Source organism: Ctenocephalides felis, unplaced genomic scaffold (genome assembly GCF_003426905.1).
Source record: "Ctenocephalides felis isolate EL2017-DRISC unplaced genomic scaffold, ASM342690v1 CF-g0.4_SCAFFOLD_03570, whole genome shotgun sequence".
Lineage (NCBI taxonomy): Eukaryota > Metazoa > Arthropoda > Insecta > Siphonaptera > Pulicidae > Ctenocephalides > Ctenocephalides felis.
Window position 1 is genome coordinate 26,474,886 of NW_020539724.1, and position 13,950 is coordinate 26,488,835.

Below are 13,950 nucleotides of genomic sequence, written 5' to 3' on the forward strand. Positions count from 1 at the left end.
ACACACACACATCCATTTTATCTAAGGTACGCCAAATGTTCAGAAACCTTCAAAACGTCGAGAAATGCAAAAATTTTCAATTTCGATTTTTGGTCCATTACTATAACTGCCCTACGGGAAGTTAAAAACTAATCTCTATTTTTGAAATAAACAGTTATAAACATTTATCTTTATATCTGAAAGAATTGTTGCTGCAATTTCAATAATTATTAATATTATAAAGTTGATTATTTAACGTCGGGAAGTTAATGCAACTTTTCTTGAGTGAAAATGCGACCTGGTTTGAAAAATTATTCATTTAATACAAATTTCAAATGGTCTTATTTTGACGGGTTTTCACGTAATATTTACTATTATCACTAGTTATTATTTCCATTTTACATTAAATTACTTTTACCGTTTTGATTCTTTATTATTTTAAAATAGAGATAAAAGATCTGAGTGTATTAATTTTGTTTGAGATATATTATAGAATCTACTACAGAAATATAATGATGGTTATTTTTACCAACTTGTTTTTATTAAGATGATCAAAGCTTTTTATTTAATATTGAAGTGCTAAACTAAAAGACGCAAGTGGTGATTGATATCAATAAAACAAAGTTGTTTTAAAATTAAGTAAATCTCTTTGGATATGGAAATCTAGAGTATTGCGTACATTTTAAACTTAGTCTTAATGGGTTCGTGCAAACATTTATTATTGAAAATAAATATTGTGACGTATTTTGAATACACCATAACGTGGAAAAACCGAAACTAGTGGAGCGCATGGCATCGTGCCTTAAGGCAAATTGCTGGAACTTCCCGTACCAAAAATTATTATTTTTTTTAAAAACGATTAACATTTTCGAAACAAATTTTCTTCGAAAAAATTAGATTTTTGAGAAACTATAAGTTTGACAAAAATTAATTTTTTTTTGAAAAAAAATGTTAATGAAAAAAATGTTTTCTTTATTTTCAAATATTTTGAAAATTCTGAACTTTTTTTCAAAGCAATCGTACTGCTTTAACTGCATAGAGACGGAATCTCAAAGCGCGTAAGCGCTGCGTCGCCGTCTAACGGTTAAACATTGATACGGAACCAGGGGCGTAGCGTGTCTTGGCGGGGCCCCGTATCAAAATTTGTTTGGAGGCCCCCTCATGAAAATTTTTTTTTTCATAAAATATAAATTTACATAAAATGAAAAGAATATTTATTTATCATTTTAATTATTTATCTATCTAATTCTCTCTAATTTTCTGAACTTTTTACAAATGATTCCAGATATTTATTCACTCTCCTTGCTTTTTTTGAAAAACTGAATTATTTAGTGATTTTAAATTTTATAAAGTTTCTGTCTATAGAAACATACATGTCTAGTAGACGTTTCTGTCCTAAAGTTTTTAAGTAATTATTAATTAGTTTTAATTTTAAAAATATCATTTTAAAGCAGTTGCTATTGTAACTGCAATGGCCAAAGCTATGCAAACCGGTGCAAGCCTATTGCATTCATCATTGTATCTTAATAAATAATTTTTTTAGATTTATGTATTCAAACCTATTTCTTGAACCATCAATTGAAAATTTATACTTATTGTTAAAATCTCTATAAAATATCTGATAATTTGATGTGCATATGTCTAATGATCATTTTTGACCGCCAAATGGCATTTTTTTTTACTTTTTTCACTAGATCTCCGAAACCGCCAGAAAATTTGATCAATTCTTCATCTTATCAATACAAGTAAAATGTTTTTTGAATTACTAAAATCGAACGCTCCGTTCTTTTAAAAACTGAGTTACCATTTTTGGCACTTTTTGCCCCGTATCTTCGAAACGGCTGGACCTGCCTTTGTGAAAAACTAATCAGCACGTCTCCTTATCTAGTAAGACATGACATTGCGTTTTAAAGCAAATCGCTTGAACTCCGTGTACTGCAAATTAAAATATTCATTAATATTATATTAAAATTATTTTAAAACTTTGAAAAAACTATATTGTTGAAAATTTTGAAACTTTTGAAAAAAAAAAATACTTTTGTGAAAGAGTTTTTTTTTTAACATCCCGTAGGGTGTTGTGTGTGTGTGTGTTTTGTATGTCCGCATTTTTTCGGGCGCACGGATCAATCATTCGATTCCTATTGATAGGAAGATGTGCTGATTAGTTTTTGGCAAAGGCAGGTCCAGCTGTTACGGAGATACGGAGCAAAGAGTGCAGAAAATACAAATCGAGTTTTTGAGGGAACGGAGTATCCGATTTAAATGATCTAAAAAACATTCAGTTTGTAATGATTGGGAGAAGAGGTGATTAGTTTTTGGCAAAGCGGGTCCAGCCATTTCATAGATACAGAGCTAAATGTGCAATAAATGGCAGTTTTTGAGAGAACTAAGCTTCCAATTTGAATGACTCAAAGACCTTTCTGCTTGTTTCAACAAAATAATTGCTTTTGGAAAAAAAAATTTTGGTTCTCATTTTTGTTTCAAAAAACAATTTTTTTCAAGCATTTTTTGTATATCGAAACTAATTCAGATTTTAGTTTTAATTCTGTTCTAAATTAGAACTTCTAATATACCTTAAACAAATAATTTCAAGTTTGCAATATAGTTATATAATTCTTATAAATATTAGACAATGTTGCAATATTCATAAATTTCTATATGAAAACATTTAATATTCCTCGATCATTTGGTTACGGTACGGGAACTGAAAAAACTGAATGACCATTTTTGGCACTTTTAGCCAAGTATCTTTGAAACATCTATCTTTGTCAAAAACTAATCAGCATATCTCCCAATCAATACAAGATGACAAACGTGACAAAATTTTGAAAAACAGAAAAATCACATTTCAAACACCAAAGTCCAATATGACTGAGCGATTATATTGTGAAAACCAAACCAATTAAATCACAACAAAAACACATATCAAACAAATAACTATCTGACTATGTAGTGAAATTAGCTTTTCTGCTGCTTTTTTGAAATCTGTCAGCTGGCCCTTTTGCCTAAATGCGACGGCCAGGAGGCAAACAAGTCCAATGTCTAATTTTTAATTTGAATGGGATTTACGAAATAATGGCTACATTATTCAACAAGTTCAAAATATAAATTTCATGAGTATATTTTTTACAGAGATAACACTGTATATATCCTTGATCTGGTATTTTGTCAGAAATATTTATCAGCAGAGTTGAAATAACCATTTATTTAATTTATTTCTTGTAAGAAAGTATTTTTAACTTATTTTACTTCTTAATTTACTATTTTTTATTGATTACAATTTACCAGGTCAAAAGTTCAGTTGGTTCTTTTTACCCCCCCCCCCACGTGGAAGCTTTTATAGAGGTTAGATAACAAAAACTGTTGAATCTATTTTAAAGTTAACAATACATATAATAAAACTAGTGCTATATGGCATTGTGCCTTGAGGCAATTTGCTGGAGATTATTATAAATACTGTAATATTATAAGAATTATATAAACTGAATTGCAAAATTAAAATTATTTGTTTAAAGTATATTCGAACTTTGGTTTAATTTTAATTATTGATTAAATTAAAATTCTGAATTATTTTTGATATACAAAGAAAATTGAAAAAAAAATTGAAAAGGCAATTATTTTGTTAAAACAAGCGCAAAGTTCTTTGAGTCATTCAAATCGGACGCTTAGTTTTCTCAAAATCTGTCATTTTTGCACATTTCAACCATTTGCTTCGAAATGGTTGGACCTGCTTTTGCTAAAAACTAATCATCACCTCTCCCCATCATTACGAACAGAATGTTTTTTAGATCATTCAAATCGAATGCTCCGTTCTCTCAAAATTTCGATTTCTATTTTCGGCACACTTTGCATGAAATCTCCGAAACGGCTGGACATGTCTTTGCCAAAAACTAATCAGCACATTTCCCTATCAATAGGAATCGAATGTTTTTTGAACCATTCAAATCGGTTGATCTGTGCGCCCGAAAACGTGAACGAAAATTTGTTTCCATACATACCACTAGTTCCAAATTCATTCGATTCAAAATAGCTTGAAACGTCGCAAAAACATAAAATTATCAATATAAATATTATATACCATACATACACACACACATCCATTTTTTCTGAGGTATGCTAAAATGTTCAGAAACCTTCAAAACGTGAAGAAATGTAAAAATTTTCAATTTCGATTTTTGGAGTATTGTTATTTCAGGCTATGGAAAAACCAGATTAAATGTATTTCATTTCGTGTATTTTTCGGTATATACATTCCTGATTGCCATCATTCATGGCCGAAGATTGTCGTAGTTATATGAACCCTTACTATTCAATAAATTATACATTTAAGCTATTCACACTTGAACACAATTTCATGGTCCTGTATTTTTTAAGTATTTTTTTTTGTATTTTGGAAAATACACAATGGCATTATTTTGACTCGTATACCTAAAAGGTTATAAAACTGCCTGTGAGACGAGAAAGCAACCGCTTCCTTTCCAAAGCAAAAACGCCAAAAACATTAAATGTTTGCACGAGTTAACAGATTTAATACCAGTTCAGGAAAGTCGGATATGACAAAATCTCCGACACAACTCCGCTCGGATTCACTCCGGAGTGAGTTACACATCTCTAGTATATAATAAATCAGATATAAGAATCCTTCCATAGAGACAATAAACAATAATTTTTACATAAACAACTCTATTTTCGCCAAGTCGAATATATACCTAGCAATCTATACTCGGTATTAATATTACTTTAATGGAAAAAAGTAATTTCATGCATAACTTATATGTTAAGAAATTCATATAAATGAAAACTAATTTTAAATAATCTTTTGCTTGATAAAAAGTTGCAAGAAGTTATAATTAACAAAACTAATTATTTGAGATAATGAAATTAGATATGCGTAAAACTAATTATTATTTAAAAAATGTTACAAAATATAAGGAAACAAAATAATATTTTAAATTATGATCAAAAGTAATATTCCACTGAAACGCTCATAAATATAATAAAAATAATTTTTAGCTAATGTCTATAAAAGATTTTGGAAACTACACTTTTAATTTAAGAACAAGATTATATAACTGTGATAAAATATTTTATTGCGACAATAATTACAATTCATTTATTAATTTCCCGAAGAAGTTTGTTTTCTTAAAAAAATTCGATTCGATAATTTTATGTTTTTGCGACGTTTCAAGCTATTCTGAATCAAATGGATTTGGAACTAGTGGTGTGTATGGCAACGTGCTTTGAGACAAATTGCTGGAACTTCCCGTACCGTAACGAAATGTTCGAGAAATAGATTATTATAAATAAATACTGTAACATCTTATCTTATATATAAAAATGGAACGCAAAATGTGTTGGTAAGCGCATAACTCAACAACGCCTGGACCAATTTGGCCAATTCTTTTTTTAAAATGTTCGTTGATGTCCAAGGATGGTTCTTACGGCGAGAAAAATTCCAATAATTGCCGGGAAAACCCTAAAAACAGCCCTTTTCTTTTTTAATCGAGTAGGCAACGAAATTTGTAGAAAAAACAATGATCTATGTCATGACATTTTGTGTAGTTTTTGATAATCTAATTTTTAATATACAGTAGAATCCGATTAGTATAACGCCGGATATATTGACAACCGCTTATTATGACGTAATTTTAAAGGCAGTTTGGTTTTGGAGGACGACCTCGTGCAAAAAATTAGTAGGCTCATTCTTGGTGTTCGAAATTTGGAAGCGATAACATCTGCTATAATTTACTGAATTAGTAAAGTTCTATATTTTTTACTATTTTTACCCAGTAATTAAAATTCAAACAAAAATTACAGATTTCTTACATTAAAAAATGCATTGTTATGTCATATTTTTAATTAAATTTGTCAATTTGTCAGTATGTGTCATTTTTTACCTTAATTTTTGTATTAAATTACTGAAATTAATAACATATTCGCCAAAAATTGTTTTTTTTTCAGTACGCTTAGTATGACGACCGCTTAGTATGACGATTTTTCGCCGTCCCTTGAATGTCATACTAAGCGGATTCTACTGTATTTATATAAACATAGAAATATCTTTCTATTGATTAACAAGCTATATTGGCAGCCAAAAACATTGATGTAAATGAATTAAATTTCGAAATTCAAGAACATATTACAGGCGAATCAGTTGATTCGACAACTAACCAAGACGATCCACCGGAGTTTTTAAACTCGCTGGATTTGCTAAGATTGTCACCTCACAATCTTCAATTAAAGATTGGATCGGCAATTATAATATTGCGAAATATCGACCAACCGCGCCTATGCAACGGCACAAATTTAATTATTTAATTATTTTTAATTCACACCGAATTTTTACCAGGGTGACGGTTCTGTTCAGGATAATTTTTTGCAAAGAATAGAAAAAAGTAGGAACAAAACACCGCCACATTACAATTTTTTTTGAAGTCTGTCGGGTCGGCTAGTTGTCTAATATTTATGAGAATTATATAAACTGAATTGCAAAGTTTTATATTGGTTTAAAGTATTTAGAATTAGAATTGCGGGCTGAAATGTGGGCAAAAAATTGGTGGTTTTGGAAAGCAAAGGCAGGTCCAGTGGTTTCGGAGTTACCGAGCTAAGTGTGCAAAAAATCTTCCATTTTTGAGAGAATTAAGCGTCCGATTTGAATTATTCAAAGAACATTCTGCTTATTTTAACAAAATAATTGTTTTTGGAAAAAAGAATTTTAACTTTTTTTTTTCATTTTTTTTTCAAAAAAAATTTTTTTTGTTTATCGAAAATACTTCAGATTTTATTTTTAATTCTGACTAAAGTTCTAATATACTTCAAATAAATAATTTTAACTTTGCAATTCAGTTTATATAATTCTTATAAATAATAGACAATGTTACAGTATTTATTCATAATAATCTATTTGAAAACATTTAATATTTCTCGAACATTTCGTTACGATACGGAAAGTTCCAGCAATTTGCCTTAAGGCACAATGCCATACACACCACTAGTTCTTTATTGAAATTGTTGCAGTACAAATTAAATGATTTCAATGTATAAATCTTATTTTTTCAATACGTGCAAACGTACATGATTGATTCTACCATAATATTATATAAATATTTCTCTATTCCGTGCCACCCACCGAAAAGTAAATATGTGCATGAATACATCATTGAACGAAAGCAAACTGACTGAAATAAGCATTTAATTGACATGCAAATACAAAATATCAAAATAATACATATTTTCCTAAAATATAAGGAAAAATATTGAGATCTTGCTTCAACATTGTTAAGAACCGATCGCTTTCAACTTTTGTAACGACCGAGAAACCAGATATATTGTGGCAATAAGACAAGATTGTAGATTGTTTTTATATAATATCATTTTAATAAAAAAAAATCAAGAAAGCAAAATTTTAGGTTATAAAAGTCGTTTATTCTAGTGGTTGCTCAAAATAAGGTTGAAAGTTACATTTTGCCATAAGGCAAGTTGCGAAAACTTTCCAATAGAAGTAATAATTGACCTAATTAACCAAAATTGAGATTATTTAGATACAATATTTAACTGTTTATTTCGAAAATCAAGTTTTCATATTTGCCATTTATATGTGCTTGTACTTTATCGCCATGTTAAATTTCATTATAAACGTCGAAACATATTTTTTAAAAAACTTAATAAATTATTTGTGAAATATTATGCATCTGCTACAAAAAAAATACTAGCACGATTAGATATACCATTAATTGATTATAGTAATCGACCAAAAATCGAGTTTTTGAGCATTATTAGCATCAGATTTGAATGATTCAAAAAACATTTAATTCGTAATGATGGGGAAAAGTGGTGATTAGTTTTTGGAAAAGACAAGTCCAGCCGTTTTGGAAATACTGATACTGATACTGACGGCGATATTGACGAAACGATTATTTTTAGGAAAGCCATTTATTTTCTGAATATAGAAAATAGTTTGGATTTTTATTATAATTTTAGTTAAAACTTTGGAGCTCCCTTATATACTTGAAATAAGCAATTAAAACTTTGCAATTTAGTTTATATAATTCTCGAAATATGAGATAAAATCCTTCATACTAACTCCGTTTTGTTTATTCACATATCATATAAACTTATATAAACGTCATCGTCCAATTTATAAGTTCTTTTATCTGGTCTATAAAATACGAATAATGAAAGTTACAGTATTTATAATAATATAATTGAAAATGTTTAATATTCTTCAAATATTTTTTTACGGAACGGGAAGTTTCAGCAATTTGTCTTAAGGCACCAATGCCATACACCGCTAGTTTGATCAATTATTTATTAGTAATGGTAAATTTTTTTACACGAGAAAGATTTGAATAGCCCGCTAAATTACTTGACAGATATTAGCCTATCAGGAAGGATTAATATGGCATATTGGTTTCAATTAAATATTTTGGCTTGGCCTATGATTTTGATTTTAGGCTTACAGTCATTAAACATAGATTCAGCACTAATTTATTTAATGAAACTAGTGGGGTGCATGGCATCGTGCCTTAAGGCAAATTGCTAGAACTTCCGCTACCAAAATATTTTTGAAAAAAAATAGATTCTTGAGAAACTATAAATTTTTGAAAAAAAAAATTTTTTTCGGAAAAAAAACTTTTTGAAAAAAAAATGTTTCCTTTGTTTTGAAATATTCTTGGAAGTTCTGAACTTTTTTTCAAAGCAATCGTACAGCTTTAACTGCATAGAGCCAAAATATCGAAGCGCGTAAGCGCCGCGTCGCCGTCTAACGAATAAACATTGGTACAGAACCCATAGGAATTTAAACAAAATTCATACTTATTGTTAAAATCTCTATAAAATATATGATAATTTTATGTGCATATGTCTAATGATCATTTTTGACCGCCAAATGACATTTTTTTTACATTTTTCACTAGATCTCCGAAATTTAATCAGTAGTTCATCTTGTCAATACAAGTAAAATGTTTTTTGAATTATAAAAATCGGAAACTCCATTCTCTTGAAAACTGAGTTACCGTTTTTTGAACTTTTTGCCTCGTATCTTCGGAACGGCTAGACCGGCCTCCTCCAAAAACTTATCAGTACGTCTCCTTATCAATACGAATCGAATGTTTTTTTAATTATTGAGTCGGTTGATCCATGTTCCCAAAATCGTTGACGAGAATTTGTAACCGCACACACACACATACCATTTTTGCGATTTTTGCGATTACTATAACTTGCCCTTGATGTTAATTCACTATAATACAAGATTTAATACTTGATATATTTTTTGTTTTGAGGTTTGGCAGTTCTATTTTAACATGTGTTTTTGGATTTAGGAACTGGTTAGTATAAAAAATTACTTATTGGGAGTGCTTAATAATTTGAGTAGATGAGTGATAGAAGTGGCGAACACATAATTGTTTATGTGAAAAACGAAATCTGAGGCTCATACAGATATTAATATATTTTCTACAATCACAATTTCATTAATTCATTAGTTTTTGACTAAAAAATCGTATTTCCAACAATCAACTGTGAAATATGTAGTTTTTTTTTTGTTTTTAAAGATTTATTTATTTCATTTATATTAGATTATACATACATATTTCTATACAATTTAATAAACATGTATAACTATATCCTAAGATATAAATACATAAACTTATATTTAATACTAACTAATAAAAATTAACTTAACCTATAAATTTATAGGTGAAATATGTAGTAGCATGCATAGCAAATCCTGTAAATTAACAACTTTGTGGAAAATTTTACAGCATTATCATAGATTTGTGGATGTCAAGAATGTTGAGATGTAAATGTAATACTATATGTAAATATGTCAAGGTTCACAAAAAAGATTCTGAGCACATATTTCAATTTTCCGATTGGATCTTTTCTACTTCTAGGTAATTGAGGACCTCAATTTAAGGTATTTTCACTATCGATGTTGGCTTTGTACCCAATTGTACTAATATATTAATATTTATAATTATGCTTATGTATATTACTAAAAACTAGTGGTGCATGACATCGTGCCTTAAGGCAAATTGCTGGAACTTTCCGTACCGAAAATTAAAACTTTTAAAAAACCTTTATAATTTTTTGAAAAGTTTGGAAAAATGAGATTTTGCAAAATTTGAAAATTTTTGAAAAATTAAGAGTTTTTGAGAAGTTTCAATTTGTTTTGTTTCGATTTTTTTTTATTTTTTGAATTTTTCTGAAAATGTTTTTTCTAAAAATTTTACTAACTAAGAAACTAGGGTTAGTTATAGTAATCGCAAAAAAAATTAAAAATATTTTTTTTATATGTCTTTATGTTTTAGAGGTTTTTGAACATTTTGGCATGCCTTAGAAAAAATAGATGTATGATGTATGACTGATTTTGGGAACACGGTTCAACCGATTTGCATGATTCAAAAAAATTTTGATTCCTATTGATAAGGAGACATGCTTATTAATTTTTGGATGAGACAGGTCCAGGCGTTTCGAAGATACTGGGCAAAAAGTGCCATAAACGGTAATTCAGTTCTTAATAATTCAAAAAAATTATACTTTGTATTGACAAAATGAAGAACTGATTAAATTTTGGGCAGGGTAAGTCTAGCGATTTTTGAGATCGACTATAATAAAAGTAGAAAATAAGCCATTTGGCGGTCAATAATGATCTTTGGAAATATGCAAATCAAATTATCGGATATTTCAAAAATAATTATGATTAATTTTCTATTGGTTCCGTAACATTGTTTATCCATTGGACCACGACACAGCGCTTATGCGCTTTGCTATTTCGTCTCTATGCAAATGAAGCAGCGTGATTTCTTTGAGAACTATTGAATATTCCCGTTATAATATGATTTAATATATCAATCAAAGAATACACAAAATTAATGCATAAGAAATTTATTCTTAATGAAGATAATGAGAGAATCTTCGTTCTCTCAAAAACTGAATTATTATTTTTGGCTTTTTTTGCCCCGTATCTTCGAAACGGACTAGTCGGACTGAAACGTCTCAAACCGTAATTTAATTGTTTTGCAAAAAGGTAGATTTTTGATCATTTTGGGAAATTGTATTTAACCATTATTATTAGCACAAAAATTTAAAAATCTGTCATAGGTAAGATTAAATATAACAGGAATGAACTGTCTTATGTTTTTAATAATATATGCCGTATAAATAAAGAGTATTACCATAAGCTAAGACTCATTTTAATCTAAATAGACTAATTGTAAGAAAAAAATATGATATTGGAAAATTATCAAGCGGCATGATAAATTATTACTGTTATAAAATAGGGGTTCGTGGTAGAAGAGTAAAAATGTAGGGTAGTATGATCTTCTCTATTATACATTTTGATTCTGAATCCTGCTGCATGCAATTATATGATTTTATAAAATTTGGTGAATAACGCCATGAAAATTTCTAGAAAATGTTTAAGTCGGAGATATGTGAAAGGGGCAATTAACCCAACTATATGAATGATTTACTCACTGCAATACAGGCACGTATATAATTGTTACTGGGCCTTATTGATAGTCTTTGCAAGTGCTATCCTAATCTGAACCTGATTTCATTTGAAGTGGAATGTCACATTTAGAGATCAACTTTTTATCTTCCCAAAGCAGAAGTTTATGTTTTTATCAAAAAATCAGATTAGCTAATTTTATGTTTTCTCGATGTTTCAAGGCATTCTAAATCAAATGAGACCGAATTTGGAAAAGGTATGTATGTGTGTATGTGAACAGATTTTTACAGTAAATCGACGTTTGCTCAAAAACGGCTGGACCGATTTCAATAATTTAAAAGCCATTCGATGTATCTCGATGAGGACTAGCGTTTATCAGTTTTTGGCGACGATCAGACAAGCCGTTTCTTTGTAAATAGCTTTGTAATAAAGTAAAAAAATTGTCGTCCACGTTTTGGCCCGTAATTCTGAATCGATTTTGAGATGAAAAAGATACTGATTAGTTTTTGGTAAAGATCGGCGGGGCCGTTTCCTTGTAATAAAGTATTAAACAAATTTTTGTCGACTATTTTCATGATATTTTGTTGACGGTAGATACAATAGTCTTAAAGATTTTACTAAAATATTACGGCCCTACGACAAGCCCTTTAATTTAAAAAATCCGTCAAAGTTTGCAAAAAATTATTATCGTTTTTTTGGCGTTTGTCAAAAGGGGAACTTTCATTGAAGTTAGCTTAAAAACGCCTGAACCGATTTCAAAAATTTAACAGCCAATCGATATATTTTGATGCTGATTATCTTTTTTCAGTTTTGTGCGACGATCGGCTGAACCGTTTCTTCGTAAATAGTAACAAAGTGAAAAATTTTTCAATCCACGTTTTAGCTTTCAATTCTGAATAGATTTTAAAAATTCAAAAACTGTTCGAGAGATATTGGTTGGGAATGATGCTGATTAGTTTTACGTAAAAATCTACCAAGCCGTTTTCTTGAAATTAACTGTTGAAAAAATTTTTTTGCCAATTTTCATAAACCTTCTTTTGGCAATATATATCGTGGTCTCATAAAAACCACGATACTGAAAATTTACGGCCTTACGACAAATAGTTTGATGTTAAAAATTCATCCAAGTTTGAAAAAATATTATAGTCAAAATTTGTGTCAAAAGTTGCTTCTGTGATGTGATGAGTCAAACATTGTCGATTTATTGAAATTTGTAATATTAAACTACAACTTCAGGACTTATAAGCACGTGCCTGTGCAGTATAATTAATATAATTACAGATAATATAAAATGTGTTTGAGAAAAAAAGAGAAGATTTTTTTTATTGGAAATCACAATGTGTAGATTTAACGATAACTGTATTTTCGAAATAAATAGTTGAATATTTTATCTAAACCCCTAATTCACAATTTCGGTTGATTAGGTCAACTCACATTATAGGCGGGCAATAAAAATACACGTTCTGCAAGGACTACTGCTTATCGGCGGGCAAGGTATTTTTACACATTTCGAGAAGTTCGTACAACTTGCCTTAAGGCTAAATGCCACTTTCAACTAGTTATAGTTATATGGATTGCCCCTGAATGAAGGCTAAGATGCTAGCCGAAACGTATGGATTTTAAATAAATTTCTAAAAACTCACATACGGATGAAATGTCGGACTTTTAAATGCAGATAATATATATATATATATATATATATATATATATATATAAATATATACAGGAAATAAATCAAAGCGTCTGCCGTCAATAGCATTGGCGACACCTTAGTTAACTAGCAATTCTGTTGCAGCCGAATAATTGATAAAGCACAAGTACAGAGCTATTGCGATAAATTTCAAAGAATAAAAAAAAAAATCAAAAAACTATATGCAATAGTAATATAATGGTTAATCTACTAACTACTTTAATAAATTTGCTAGATAATAAATATTGTATAATACGTTGAAAGCAGCTATTCATTGCAAATATCCAAACTGTTTCAAAATGTATAAATTATTTAATTTAAGATAATTCTCATGGTTATGTGATCAAGTTGAATCTAAATGATAAGGTTTTGAAATTCGGATTTTTGGACAAATTTCGTTTCAAGAAAGATAATAGCAAAATTATATATAGGGGAGCTAGGGGCTATTTGTAACAAGGGTAACTAGTAACATGCGTTACCTAGGTTCCCTATATGAATTTCGAATAATAAGCTACAATTTTTTGGACATACAAGCTCGTGTCTGTGAACTATAATTGATATAATCACATATAATTTAAATGTGTTTTGAGAGATATGAAATCGGAATTGTATGTTTAGATTGAAAACAAAAACTTTCTTTTCAAAATAAACACTTGAACATTTTATACAAATATCTAAATTTAAATTTTGGTAGATTTAGTCAATTATTACACATTTCGGAAAGTTTATGCAATACGCCTAGAAAGCAACCCGATCTTTGATCTATTTTATTATTAGATTTTCTTTAGTAGTGATGATTTTTAACATAATTCAGCAATGTAAGAAAAGG